We start from the raw sequence: 12451 nt of genomic DNA on the forward strand, positions 1-12451 counted from the left end.
CTCGGTAGGCCTCTTTGTTTTAGAGGTGAGGGAAGCTGGAGACCCAGAGGTGAAGTGGTTTGCAATGCATTTAACAACTGTTAAATGGCTTAGAAACAGGAATAAGATGCAGATTTCTTCCTCCTCTCCTTAACAAACACTGGTTTCTAAAAACTTGAGAAGTGTGGCATTTATTTCCCAGAAAACACCCTATGTCTTTATTTTTTCATAAATTAAAAGAAATCCTTTTGTTTTGGAAATTGCTAACTACATACAAAAGTGTAAAGAGTCATATAATAAACTTCCACGTCCCTCTGATCTATGGCTATTTGTAATTGCTGCAACGGCGTCACTGGCACAGCCAGATACACCTAATCAAAGGTGAGGTTTGGTTTCATTCGTCTATTCAACAAATATTTTTGAACACCTATTATATGACAGGAACTGTTCTAGGCACTTGGGATATAGCAGGGAACAAAACAAAGATCCCTAAGCTTACTGAGTTGACGTGGGACGGACAATAAAAAGGTTGAGTTGACATCCTAATGAGTGGGGACGGACAATAAAAAGTCAACACAATGCGTGAATTGACAAGTGTGTTAGGAGATGATAAAGGCTCTGGACAAAAGAAAAAGGAGATCAGGGTAGTGCTGGAAGGTGCGGGTGTATGGGAAGGGTTGCAGGATTAAACAGGATAGTCAAGGAAAGCTTCACTGTGAGGATAACATTTGGCAAAAATTTGAAAGGTGAGAGAATCAGACGTAGCAGCTGTCTGGGGGAGATGCGTCGTAGGCACATGGTACAGGTCGTGAGGAAGTCCTAAGGCAGGGATGTGGTATATTTTGCTCCCTTTTACTAATGACCATCCATTGTAGTTAGTCAGATGCAGATATATGAGCAGCATGGATGCAGGTGGTCAGTAAACACTGACTCTAAAGGCAAAGACATCAAGTCTGTTAAGTCATGATAATGCAGATGTTGGAATTACGTGCTGCTACGTGATACCAACTGGTTGATATTGCATGTTGATATGTAATACATAACTGTGTATTACATGTTGTTTGCTTTGGAATACCATAAATCTAAGTATATTTACCTGGATTTTTGGCGTCTTCTGATACTTGGAAAGTTATCTGCCAAGTTTGAAACTTTATATTTGAACATGGAAGTCCCCTTCTTGTGAATAGTTCCACTGAAGAATTTATGTCTTATTTCAAAATACTCGATATTCCCATTTTGTGTTTTCTTTCACTCCTTGTTTGGAGTAAATGGATTGAGAATTTATCAGATAATCACAGCAGTAACAATATAAACTCTGGGAAGGATGTAATGACAATTAAGGGATAATGGAGGGTTTTTTAAAAAATATAGCAGGAATTTTTCTTTGGCAGTAGAAGAATTATAAGTAATATGAAAGGTATGTGGATTAATTTGTTTTTCTCAGTTCTGGTTCCTTTTTCATGTGTCAGGGTGACTTTCTAAAAGTTGATTCTGGCATTTTCTCCCCTTGTTTTGATGTACACGGGATATGGCAGTAGTGTAATAGTTTCACAGATACTCATCTATTTCACATAAAATTATTTGCCTCCCTTATGCCTGAACTTTTTGCCTCAGGGAATGCTTAAGATGGAAACTTATAAGAGAAATATCTGGCTTTTTATAGCCTTGTTACAGGGTTCCCATCCAAGAACCACCTGGAACCACTGATTTACTTGAAAAACATTCTGTATTATTGGCTGTAGCCCCCAGCGGCACCCCCCACCCCAAAAGAAGAACAGAATCCTTAACGGGAAAAATTCCAAGGCCTCAAACTCAGAAGGAAAGCTGCCATTGTTTTTATGGACGTTGTTAAGCAAATAAATACAGTGTCAGAAGGTTACATTTCACGTACTTCTCAGAACTTTAAGGTGCATGCCAATCACCTTAGGATCTTGTTAAAATGCAAACTCTAATTGCATTTTAACAACTATCTTTTTAACTTAGGTCTGGGGTAGGACCTCAGAATTTGCATAACAGACTTGCAGGGGACACCATACTTTAGGTTCAGGCACCACACTCAGAGTAGCAAGGCCTTTACTTCATTTGTTTGTAAGGTACACCAAAAACCCAGCCCTGGTGATTCAGGTGGGCAGGGCAGGCCTTTGACTCAGACACCAGTACTTGATTAGTTTATGTAACCACTTCAATTTTCAGATAATTGAAAATTTTCCTGATTCAGATTGGTTTTAATGGACTGTGCCAAACTGTGGGGGGGCCTCCAGGCCTCTTCGTGATTCCCCACCCCGGCCCCGAACTGTTTTGTTTTCCTTTGAAAATTGGTGCCTTGGCTTCTCTAGGGAGCTTCCTGCCTCTCCTCAGTACTGCTGTTCCTAAAGCCTCTTACTGGTGGGGTTGACCCCACTGCCTCTGCTTGGCATTCTTTGTTATGGAGGGTGAGAGAGAACAGTTCATTCTGAGGTATCTTTTGCAGAGGAGAAAGCACAACCCCCACCTCACCCCACAGCCTACCAGTGACCTCTTCCTTTTTACTGGGGAAAACACAATTCTCTGTTGTGACTTAGGACTTCCTGTGTGCAAGTGTGCATATGCACACAGACACGAAGTTGCACTCATATTCACTCACACTTCCCTATGGGACTTTTACAGATTTAATTAGAAATGGGAAGAGTAGTATGCAGAAAAAAAGGAGAGTCCTTCAACAGAAAGCCCCCAAAGAGGCGATATGGAACAATCTCTAGGCTTTCAGATGGTGGGACGGGGCCTTAACCGATGTGGGGCTGGCTGGAGGACAGGCCAGTGGAGTGAGAGGAGGCAGTCCCAGAACTCTCTGGACACCCACTGTCTTGGTGACCTAAGGTAGCTCTATCTAATAGAACTTAAACATGAGCCACATATGTCTTTTACACTGTCTAGTGGCCTCATTAAAAAGTAAAAGGGAACAGGTGAAGTTAATGTTAGTAACGTTGAAAAACAAAATTCAACCAAGTGAATTTGAAAATCTAATTGGCTTTATTAAGCAAGTCATGAATCTGGCAGCCTCTCCTCTAGCAAGCAGAGAGCTGCTCCAGGGAGTTGCACAAAATGGAAGGTTTTTATAGGAAGGAGGGTGAGGCAAGAAGTTACTAGCAGAAGAAAAGAAAGGATTATTTCAAGCAAGGCCACCAACCCTTAGGGAGAAGAGCAGAGGGTCTTATGCAGATTTACACCATCTTCTTTCTGGGGGATGAAGAGGGCTCATGTGCAGATGACCTCATTGGTGCTGACCAGAAAATTCCTGACTGATGACATTTCTGGGAGAGATTGAAGTTGCAATTAGGTTTGGTATCAAGCCCTGCTTTGGTGACTTGGCCTTGGAGAAGTGACACCATTTGGGGCCTGTGGTTTTTTCTTTTTGACAATCATATATTTTGTTCAACCAAATATAATTTTCACAAGTAACTAATATAAAAATAATTAATGTGATAGTTTATATGCTTTATTTCATACTAAGTCTTCGAAATCTCACGCGTCTTTTACACTAACGGCACGTCTCACTGTGGAGTAGCTGCATTTCAAGTGTTCAGTTGCCGCGTGTGGCTGCTATACTGGACATGTGGCCCTCATGAGAACTGAACATGGGGCCCTCAAGTTCGGTGTGGTAGGACTCAGGCGCTGGGTCAGACGGAGCTAGCAGACAGGTTTCAGAGGAGAGGGCCATTGGTCCCTGCCCAGCTGAGTTTCAGGAAGGGCTCTAAGAGCAGAGGGGACGGGCTCCAGTAACACTGGGATTCATCGCCTGAGGATAGGCGTGGATGTTGGAGTCAGGCTGCTACTTGGTGATGGTGTTTTAGGTTTTCTGGGATACCAGTTTCAGAGGAGGAGACAAATTGCAGGCCCCTCTCTGCGGTTAGTACTTTAGTTCCTGGTGGCTCAGGGACTGGGTGGGTAGCATCTGCAAGTGAAGCATCTTCTGTGCTTCGAAGGTGCAAAGGATTCAGTCAAGTTGAAAGCCAGGAGTTCTAAGCTCACATACCCTCACAGGGAGTAACATTAAGCAAAATAACAGAGCACAGCTGTCTAGGTGTCAGCAAAAGTCAGGGCAAGTACAATGATGAATGGTAATCGCCCCCCACCCTTGGCCTTGGGGTCTGGGACACAACAGAGGTGAATAGGGATAAATGTGCTGTCTAGAATTTAGCTCAGGCTATGTTCATGCAGGATGCCTGTCTTGCTAGGTTTCTGGGTGTTTTGTTGTTTTCTGAGAGATGTGAGAAATACAGATTTTTATGTGAAATCTTCCACATTTTAGATCATGGTCAATATTTTGGAGGCCAAACTATGTCCTGGGGATACCATTTTGTGCCTTTTACGCTAACACGTTCTCACTCTCCCTATCCCTTGAATCTTCAGAGCCAAAAATCAGGACCTTGTCTATCAGAGAACTTTAATTTTGTATCATTTTTAGAAGAAGATCATGCCTAATTTAAAAATACAGTTTATTAGCTAAACATTTAACAAGTTGCTTTTGTGGTAAGTTATACACGGAATGTGAAAGTGGGGCTCCTCCGAAAATCCACCTATATTGTTGCTGTAAATAGAGATGATGCTCTTGTCCCGTTGTGACAAACCCCGACCTTTATGCTCTTAACTAAATGACAGGACAGAGGATTAGCAGTGTGTATGTGGGGAGGCGGGATGTCTAAAGTTACCACTTGCTGTATTTCTCTTCCATTTCCTTATTATTAATGATAATTTTTATCTGTAACATATGAGTATATGTCCCAGATATGATATATATGTCCATGGAGGGTAGGTGAAGATCCCAGTGATGGGAAGGGGAGAGGCATGGGCCTACTGTGACCACAATGGTTAGGATATAGTGTTTTAAAAATCTGGTAATGATAATAAAGTAGCTGACTTTTACTGAGGTTCTACTGGATGTCTGCACTCTTCTAAGTGCTTTCAGTGTGTGAACTCATTTCATCCTCTTAATGGTCCTGTAACTGCCATTGTTGTTCCCATTTTTCAGAGGAAGTAAGTGAGGCTCAGAGAGTTTTAGTGCATTGCTGTAGGTCATAGAGCTTAGAAATGGTTCAAGCCTAGACAATCTAGCTTTAAGCCCGTGTTTTATTCCCATATTTCTCTCCGAAAAATACTTGAATCTTCACTAATTTTATAACTAGAATAAGGAAACCCTAATGAAGAGACTTCTTAGTGACCTGTCCTGTAATTAATTCACCCTTATCAGAAAGTTACTTATTCTAGTATTAAGATCGTCTAAAAATAAAAGGCATACATTTCCTATCTCTTAGCATTTTAGAAATAGGAAACAGTTGGAATAGATTTTGCTTCTAGCATTTCAATATTTTAAGGACAAATACAGTAAAAGCTTAATTTAAATCAAACTGGTTGACGTTGCATTTTTGCATTCATATAATTTTCAGAAAAAAGAGAGAAACAATAAGAAACAGAGTGATTCTGATGATATCAGAGATTTCATCTGAAAGCAACTTTTCCAGGTGTGTCTTTGGCTCAGTCTACATGCTGAGCTCAATTTCCAATATTTTGTACATATATTTCTCTAAAGGATTGATCCCTGGTGTCTGGAATGGTGACCCAAGGCTCTTTGAGATTTCTCATCAAAAAAGGCTTTCTAAAAATGTTTACCATTGTTTAGTTACTAAGACAATGGTGGCCATGTACATCAGAACAATTTTGTATTAGGTGTTGATGCAAAAACCCAAAAACAAACCCAATACATCTTTCTGCTTTAACTGTAGTTTCTAGGAAATTAAGTGTAGTGTTCCCATATTAGCATTTTGGCTGACGTACGTTCTTCTGTATTGAATCATATTTTATTTTATTGTAGACAGTGTGTACCCAAACTGTCTTTATTCATGTATCTCATCTCTGCCAATAGGCATGGTTTTGCTGCTACCTCACATTTTCTGTACTTTTGTTATAGGGTGAACCCTGTTAAAGAAAAACATTCTGATACTTGTTAAAATGGGAAGGACGACTTTATTCAGGACTATTGTAAAAAATGTCAAGACTATTATAGTAGGGGATTGAGATCAGGTTCAACTCTGAATAAGAGCAAAGATAGCTGGGATTTATGGCCAGCGAGCAGTATAAGGGGGCTCAGTGGATGCAAAATTACTAAGAGGAGACATTAGGGGTAACGGAACTTTTGCTCAAGGCAGGCCAGGGTGATTGGATATCAAGGGTGAGGGATGGGAAATCTGATCAGATATGGAAGGTGCTCAGATATCAAGCGTGAAGGAATTCTCTCTAAACCAACTTATCAGAATTCTTGCTAAAACTGGGCTATGCAGGCCCCATGCTAAGGCTGAGACCTAGTCAAGAAGAGGACTTAGAGGAAACTGACTAAAGTTTGATCAAGAAGAGAGTCTTGGTGTACCCACAAAGCACAGCGAAAGTCACGGTCTCTTAGGCATTAAAACATTCTGTATGCAGTAGGTTAATCTAGTTAAAGAGGAGTAAATCTTTTATTATACTTCAGATTTAGACTTTACTAAATGAAGAATTCATACTTTACTTAGTATTGAAAACAATCACTAATTTCTCCTGCACTCTAGTGACTTATCCTTTTTTCCCTTTATGGAAAGACACTATTCATGTCCCCAAGTAGTACCATCGATGACCTACAGAGTCTTCCAATTTTCTCAGCTGCTCCATGTGAGCAATTCCAGTAGTAATTCTTATCCCCCAAGCAGTTTTCTCCTCCTGCCCCATACTGCTGCAGCTGGCGCTGAAGACTTGAGTACCCACATGGGTCCAATTGTGGTGGTAGAGTTTGAACTTGCAACCTCCATACACTAGGAGTTCACGTCATTAGTGAGCCAAGGTAATTGAATTGATGTAGTGCCATTAATATTCAAATTCTCCAACTCCCCCGCTCACCATTTCTCTCAGTGGTTGAGTAAATGAGATGTAACTCTAACACTGGTGGCAGAAGTCACATGAAAGTCAGTGTCATGCATTATAGCAATGCCCTCATCCCGAGGGGTTCTTCATTTCTTGCAGGTGCGGTTACTCACAAGGGTGGTTCTCAGTACAGCCATTGTACAGATAAAGATAAAGCTCCCTTCAGCACAAGTCGTGCAAAAGAAGGCTATTCTCTCTAGCTATCACATCCCTGTTTTTGTTTGTCTAGTCGATGGTATCAGCTCTAATATCAGTGTCAGTTTCTCTGGGTCTTTGCTGAAGACCTGTCTGAATTAAGGCAAACCAAAATGATTCAAGTTTTAAAGGGATTTTTGACATAGTTATAAAATATTGGTCTTATATAGAAATTAACATCCAATTTTCTTCAGAGTTACTAGTATCTCATAGCCCAGCTCTACCCTTATCAACATGGGCAAGCTAGTTAACCTCTTTGTGCCTCTATCTTCCTGTTTTCAAATGGTGCACACATTGCTGCTGCTACAGTAGTGCCTCGAAACGACCAGTCACAAAACCTTGGTGGCCTTCACCAGGAAGAGCAGTTTTCCTGTGCACCTGGAGTCCATTAGTGGTCCCCCGAGCTGCTCTGGTTCTTTCGAGTGGGCTTCTTGAACATCTAGGGGTTGGCTGGTCTAGTCTGGCTTCGGCAGAGGTGGTTGGAATGACTTGGCTGTGCTCGGGTGTTGGACTGCCTTCCCCCTGGCTAGCCTGTGCATGTTCTCTAGTGACATTAGAGGAGTGAGGGAGCAAGCAGAACCACATGAGGCCTCTTGAGGCCCAGGCTCAGAACTGGCATAACGTCATGTTCGCATTCTGTTGCTCAAGCAAGCCACAAGGCCAGTCCAGGTTGACAGAGGGGGGAAACTGCAAAGTCATACAGTGACAAGGGCGTGGCTAAAGGAAGGAAGGTAGAATTAATGTCATCACTGCCTTGAATCACAAATAACGATAGAAATAGTGCCTGCCACGTTGGTGTGTGCGGAGGACTGAGTGAGATAATACATGGAGAAGGCTTAGCTCAGTGCCTGGTGCATAGTAAGTGCCTGGTGAATGTTAGCTACTCTTATCACTGGGTACCATGCCTAAGAACAGTCATACAGAGAGACTTCATACCATCAAAGTCCTGGTGTGGACTGGTGGCAACTCTACTACTTTCAGATCTCCTCTAATTTCTCAGAAAGTGGGAAAGTGAGGGAGGTGCCTGGGGTGGGGGAGGGGGCAGTTTGCTGTTTCTAGTCCTCCATCTATGTGCAGTGTAGTGGCTTTCAGTTGGGATAAAGATCCTTTTAATGCTAGTGTCCTGGCCACGTTCCAGAACCTACCCTATCATTAAATGCTAAATCTGGCTAATAGGAGAGTTTTATGAAATGACTCAAGGAACCAAATATAATTTCTATAACAGATTCAGGTTTCACAACCTTCTATGGGCTAAATCTTGTTACAGCAATGTCATCAGACCCCAACACTGATGGTTCTTTTTTAAGCAATCTTTGATAAAATGACATCCAACAAAACAACTAATTTAGATACGAGAGTTGTTTAGGAATAAGTGTGGACACTACTCTTTCCCTGGTCCTTGACTATGCTCATAGCCCATGGTGACACGTTTGGTGCACCTTTCTTGTTTGTTGTCCTCATCTCTGGCTAACACTGGACACTGTTACCTTTGCCACATATTATTGGCAACAACCTTGTCAAGCAGATCTGAGCAGAGCAGTGCCCTGCGAAGACCCTGCACTGGAAGTTCATTCACTGAAAGAAAGCATTTACGCCCTCCAACTGAGCTGAATTTCAGAAGTACCCAGGCAGAGTTACCAGCTGGGGGGAGTTTACTCACAGCCAAAGGCTAGACCATTATGAGACTGGTTGACTTCTAAATATTATTCTGGTCTCTAATCCATTCCCTCCCAGGGTGGGAAAGTGGAAGACAGGAGAAGACAAGTTACAAAATTGGAACACAGTCTGTTCATATCCAGTAAATAGGAATTTACTCCTTATTACCTCCACCCTACTCTTATCCTTTTTCATAAAAGGATGTGCTAAACTCCTATGCCACTGACCAACATGCCTTCATCGCCTATCTAGGGCCCAAATCACTTGATGCTGTTTTTTCCTTTTGCCACATGTTTTGCAAGTTTGTTAACCTGATAAACTGGTACAATTTCTTTTATTAGCTCACTTGGCTGCCAGAATTTTCTAACTATCCTTAGTATTTCTGGCTTAACCACTTCTGCCATCTCAATATGGGTCTCTTCTTATTATTTTAATACCATTATTATATATTTTTTGTCACGAGTCAATTCAAACTCATGGTAATAGTTACAGTACAAATAATGAATCAACGATTATTTAACATTTATTAGTGCATTGATTTATTTAATGTGTATATTTCTAGTAGTGACAGTGGCCAGAAAGAAAAGTTTTAGGATCTTGCCTCAGATTGCAGCCTATTTCTTTAGAGTTAACCACATAGATTATTGATAATGATTTGCATTTTTCACATTCACTAATTAAGTGGTTAGAACTTTAAGGAATCTTGCCCTGCTCTAGACCAATGGGGAAACCAGAGCCTTTTAATTTTATCTTTTATTAAGATATTACTTATAATTTCTAAATATATTAAAGAGGAAACCCCTACCATTATGCCTTTCATTTAAGAATTTTATTAAAATTACATTAAGATTAAAGCACTCAGTCAGCCTTGAAGTTCTTTCCTTTTTCTTCATTTTTTGAACTTCATTAGCCCATAGTTATTTCTACCAGTTATATTATATTTAGAGAATCCTTCTTAGCCATCTGTCCTGAGCAGGTGGGCATCTCCAATCTCAGAATGGCCTGGGCTAACTTACTGAGTCATTGGATTTCCACAAAAGTCTGTCTTTGGAATAACTGCTACACATTAGCATATATAAAAGATAGTTGATTTGGTTTCATGTCTTTGCTAGATACCACCAGGGGTTTTGAAAAGCATAAATCAACTTCTATTTGTTGAACATCTGCTATATGTTTAACATGAGATTTGAAATCATGTTGTGCAAAATCATATCACATGAAATGTAAAATCATAAAATTAACAATGTTAAGTTTGCAGAACACTTTTTAGTTTGCTTATATATCCATGATCTCATATGATCCAAATCATGATACCTTTTCTCACAGCTTACAGATGTTGTTGGGGAGACCAAGTAAGTGTAAATAACAATTAAACACACACCTGTATTGTTCTGATTATAAGCCTAATGGGAACTCAGAGAAGGTACTGAAAGTGTGGCTTTAAGTGTTTGGGATTCATACGTATGAGGCATGTTCTGAGTTGGCCAGTAGGATTTCTTTATTGCCAGACACAAAGCTTAAAAGACATTTGTGGGGAAGGTGGGGTTCCTATGGCCAGGATCCTCACTGAACTTAAACTACCTGATGATGTAACTGGCCTGTTGCTAGGCTACTGCTTCCACACCTTTAGGCAATAAGCTATTATGGCGCTATATAGGGAGCTCTGGGCGGAGGCAGAGACGTTAGTGCTCGACCTACCGCCGGGAGGACAAGCAGGGTAATAAACCCTTTCACCCCAAAGAATGTTTTGCTGTCAATTTCTTTGGTCACACTGAATCCATAGCGAACTTGCCCCGGGCTGAAACCCATTGGCAAGACACATTCCAGCTGAAATGGGGGGAACTGACCCTTCCGTCTCAGAGAAGCATTGGCATATATCCTTCAAATGCGTTAACAGAACCATCCTGACCCATTGTCCGTATGATGGCAGAAGGTCAGGAGAGGCCAGAAGAGGAGCAGGTGAGACAATTTATAATTTACTAAGAAAGGAGACTCTCACTGAAAAAAATCTTCCAAGGCAGGGTAACAGGGGCAGGTGTATGCATGTGTGACTCGCCAGTGTCTGGTTTCTGATGAACGCTGTGGTCGAAATCCTGGGATACAAAGAATGAAAGGGGAACCCGCTTTTAAATGACTCTGACTGAGGAGAAGAACTAACACCTGCCTGTAGCTGACTAAACGGACTTTATTTTGAGTGTGGATCCGTAAAATCTGAAATAAATAGATACTTAACAAAATGCTGCTTTGCCTAGTGGGCCCTACTCCTGGATGTGGCAGATTTTATCATAATAATGTTTGAGTTAATTTTTATGTTATATTTTGATTTTTGACTCTAAATAAATATTTTCTATGGATAACTTTGGCTTATGACTTCCACTTGAAGGGATTTCTATTAATGTTATATGCTGGCTGGTGGGGGTATTAGGTCAGGGTTTGGTGAAGAAATGCTATTTCTCTTTTCTTATTTTGAAATTATAGCAGGCTTTTGCTGCCTCAGGGAACATGACTGAAGGTGATGTTATTATGTGATGCTGTAGAAAAGTCTGAAGATAAAAATCAGAAGTGTTCAGTGATTTATCTTCCTAGTTGCAGCATGCTAAAATCATTATTTGTCTTATTTGCATTGACATGCCAACCAATGACATTAATCACCTTCAGAGATTTCCCTTGTTCTGGAAGTTTGCTGGGCTCGTTCAGCATTTCACAGAAAATGTTCTACAGTAAATCTGTAAAGTCTGCAAAAAAGAAAAATTTGAGGACCTACACTGAGGTCAGGGTGGCGAGTGGTGGTGCCTGAGAGGACTGGACCAGACGGCAGCTGAGGCTCATGGGAAAGTAGAGGGGAGTGATTGCTTGGGCTCTGACGTCTGTGAGAGGGCTACAAAGGGAGTGCGTTGTCAAGTCTGGATTTAGGGAAAACAGAGGTGGTGGGGGCAGGGGTGAGGGGAGAGAAGGGAAGGAAGAGGAAGAAGGAAGTTGCATGAGGCAGCAGTTGGTCATTCTTCATCCGGGCAATAGGCTGAAATCTCTGTCTCTTTTTATTTCCATTTGAAATGCCAGTCAGCAGGGTACAGACTGACAAGTTCAAAAACTTATGCAAAATGCTTAAAATGTTCCTCCATTCGGAAGCCATTATAATGCCCAGGAATGGCCAGGGAGGGTCCTATGAAACCAAAGTGCTTCGGGAGAAGTATCTGGAAGCACTCAGCCCTATTTTAATAATAAGTACAATACTTTGTGAAAATGCCCCAATGAAAATAGGGGTAAAATGACCTTGAGATTAATCGTGGAAGTCCAAAAATTTGACAGTACATATTTGCCAAAGATCTCTTTGGCATGGAGAGCTTATTTTGTTTTGTTTGATTAATTTATTTTAAGCCATAATGAAAGCAGGTTAGTTTTTGTATGCCTTAGGCCACATACTTTCCTCGAACATGTTTAGCATTTTTACTTATTCTCTAGGGGCTGTTATCGCTACACATGGGCTAGTATTTTGAAAGGAAACCTTTGATTGCCCTCTTTGTCTTCATCTGTAAATAGCTCTCTTCATGTTCTTGCTGCCAGGGTGCACAGAGCTGTGCATGAAGAAATTGAATTGTTTAGAGAAACCTCCCTTTTAGCAGGGATCTTTGGAGAAATACAAACCATTGTACTGAGACTCTCAGCCTTCCACCATCCAATCTGTAGATCCTTC

General features: G+C 41.1%; 1 protein-coding gene across 1 annotated transcript in view; it reads left to right on the forward strand.

Annotated features, from left to right (window-relative positions):
* PHEX (phosphate regulating endopeptidase X-linked) overlaps positions 1-12451 on the forward strand; it is a 184090-nt gene that overhangs the window by 74691 nt on the left and 96948 nt on the right. The gene's annotated exons all lie outside the window — the stretch shown is intronic.

This window comes from Manis pentadactyla, chromosome X, assembly GCF_030020395.1.
Source record: "Manis pentadactyla isolate mManPen7 chromosome X, mManPen7.hap1, whole genome shotgun sequence".
Classification (NCBI taxonomy): Eukaryota; Metazoa; Chordata; class Mammalia; order Pholidota; family Manidae; genus Manis; species Manis pentadactyla.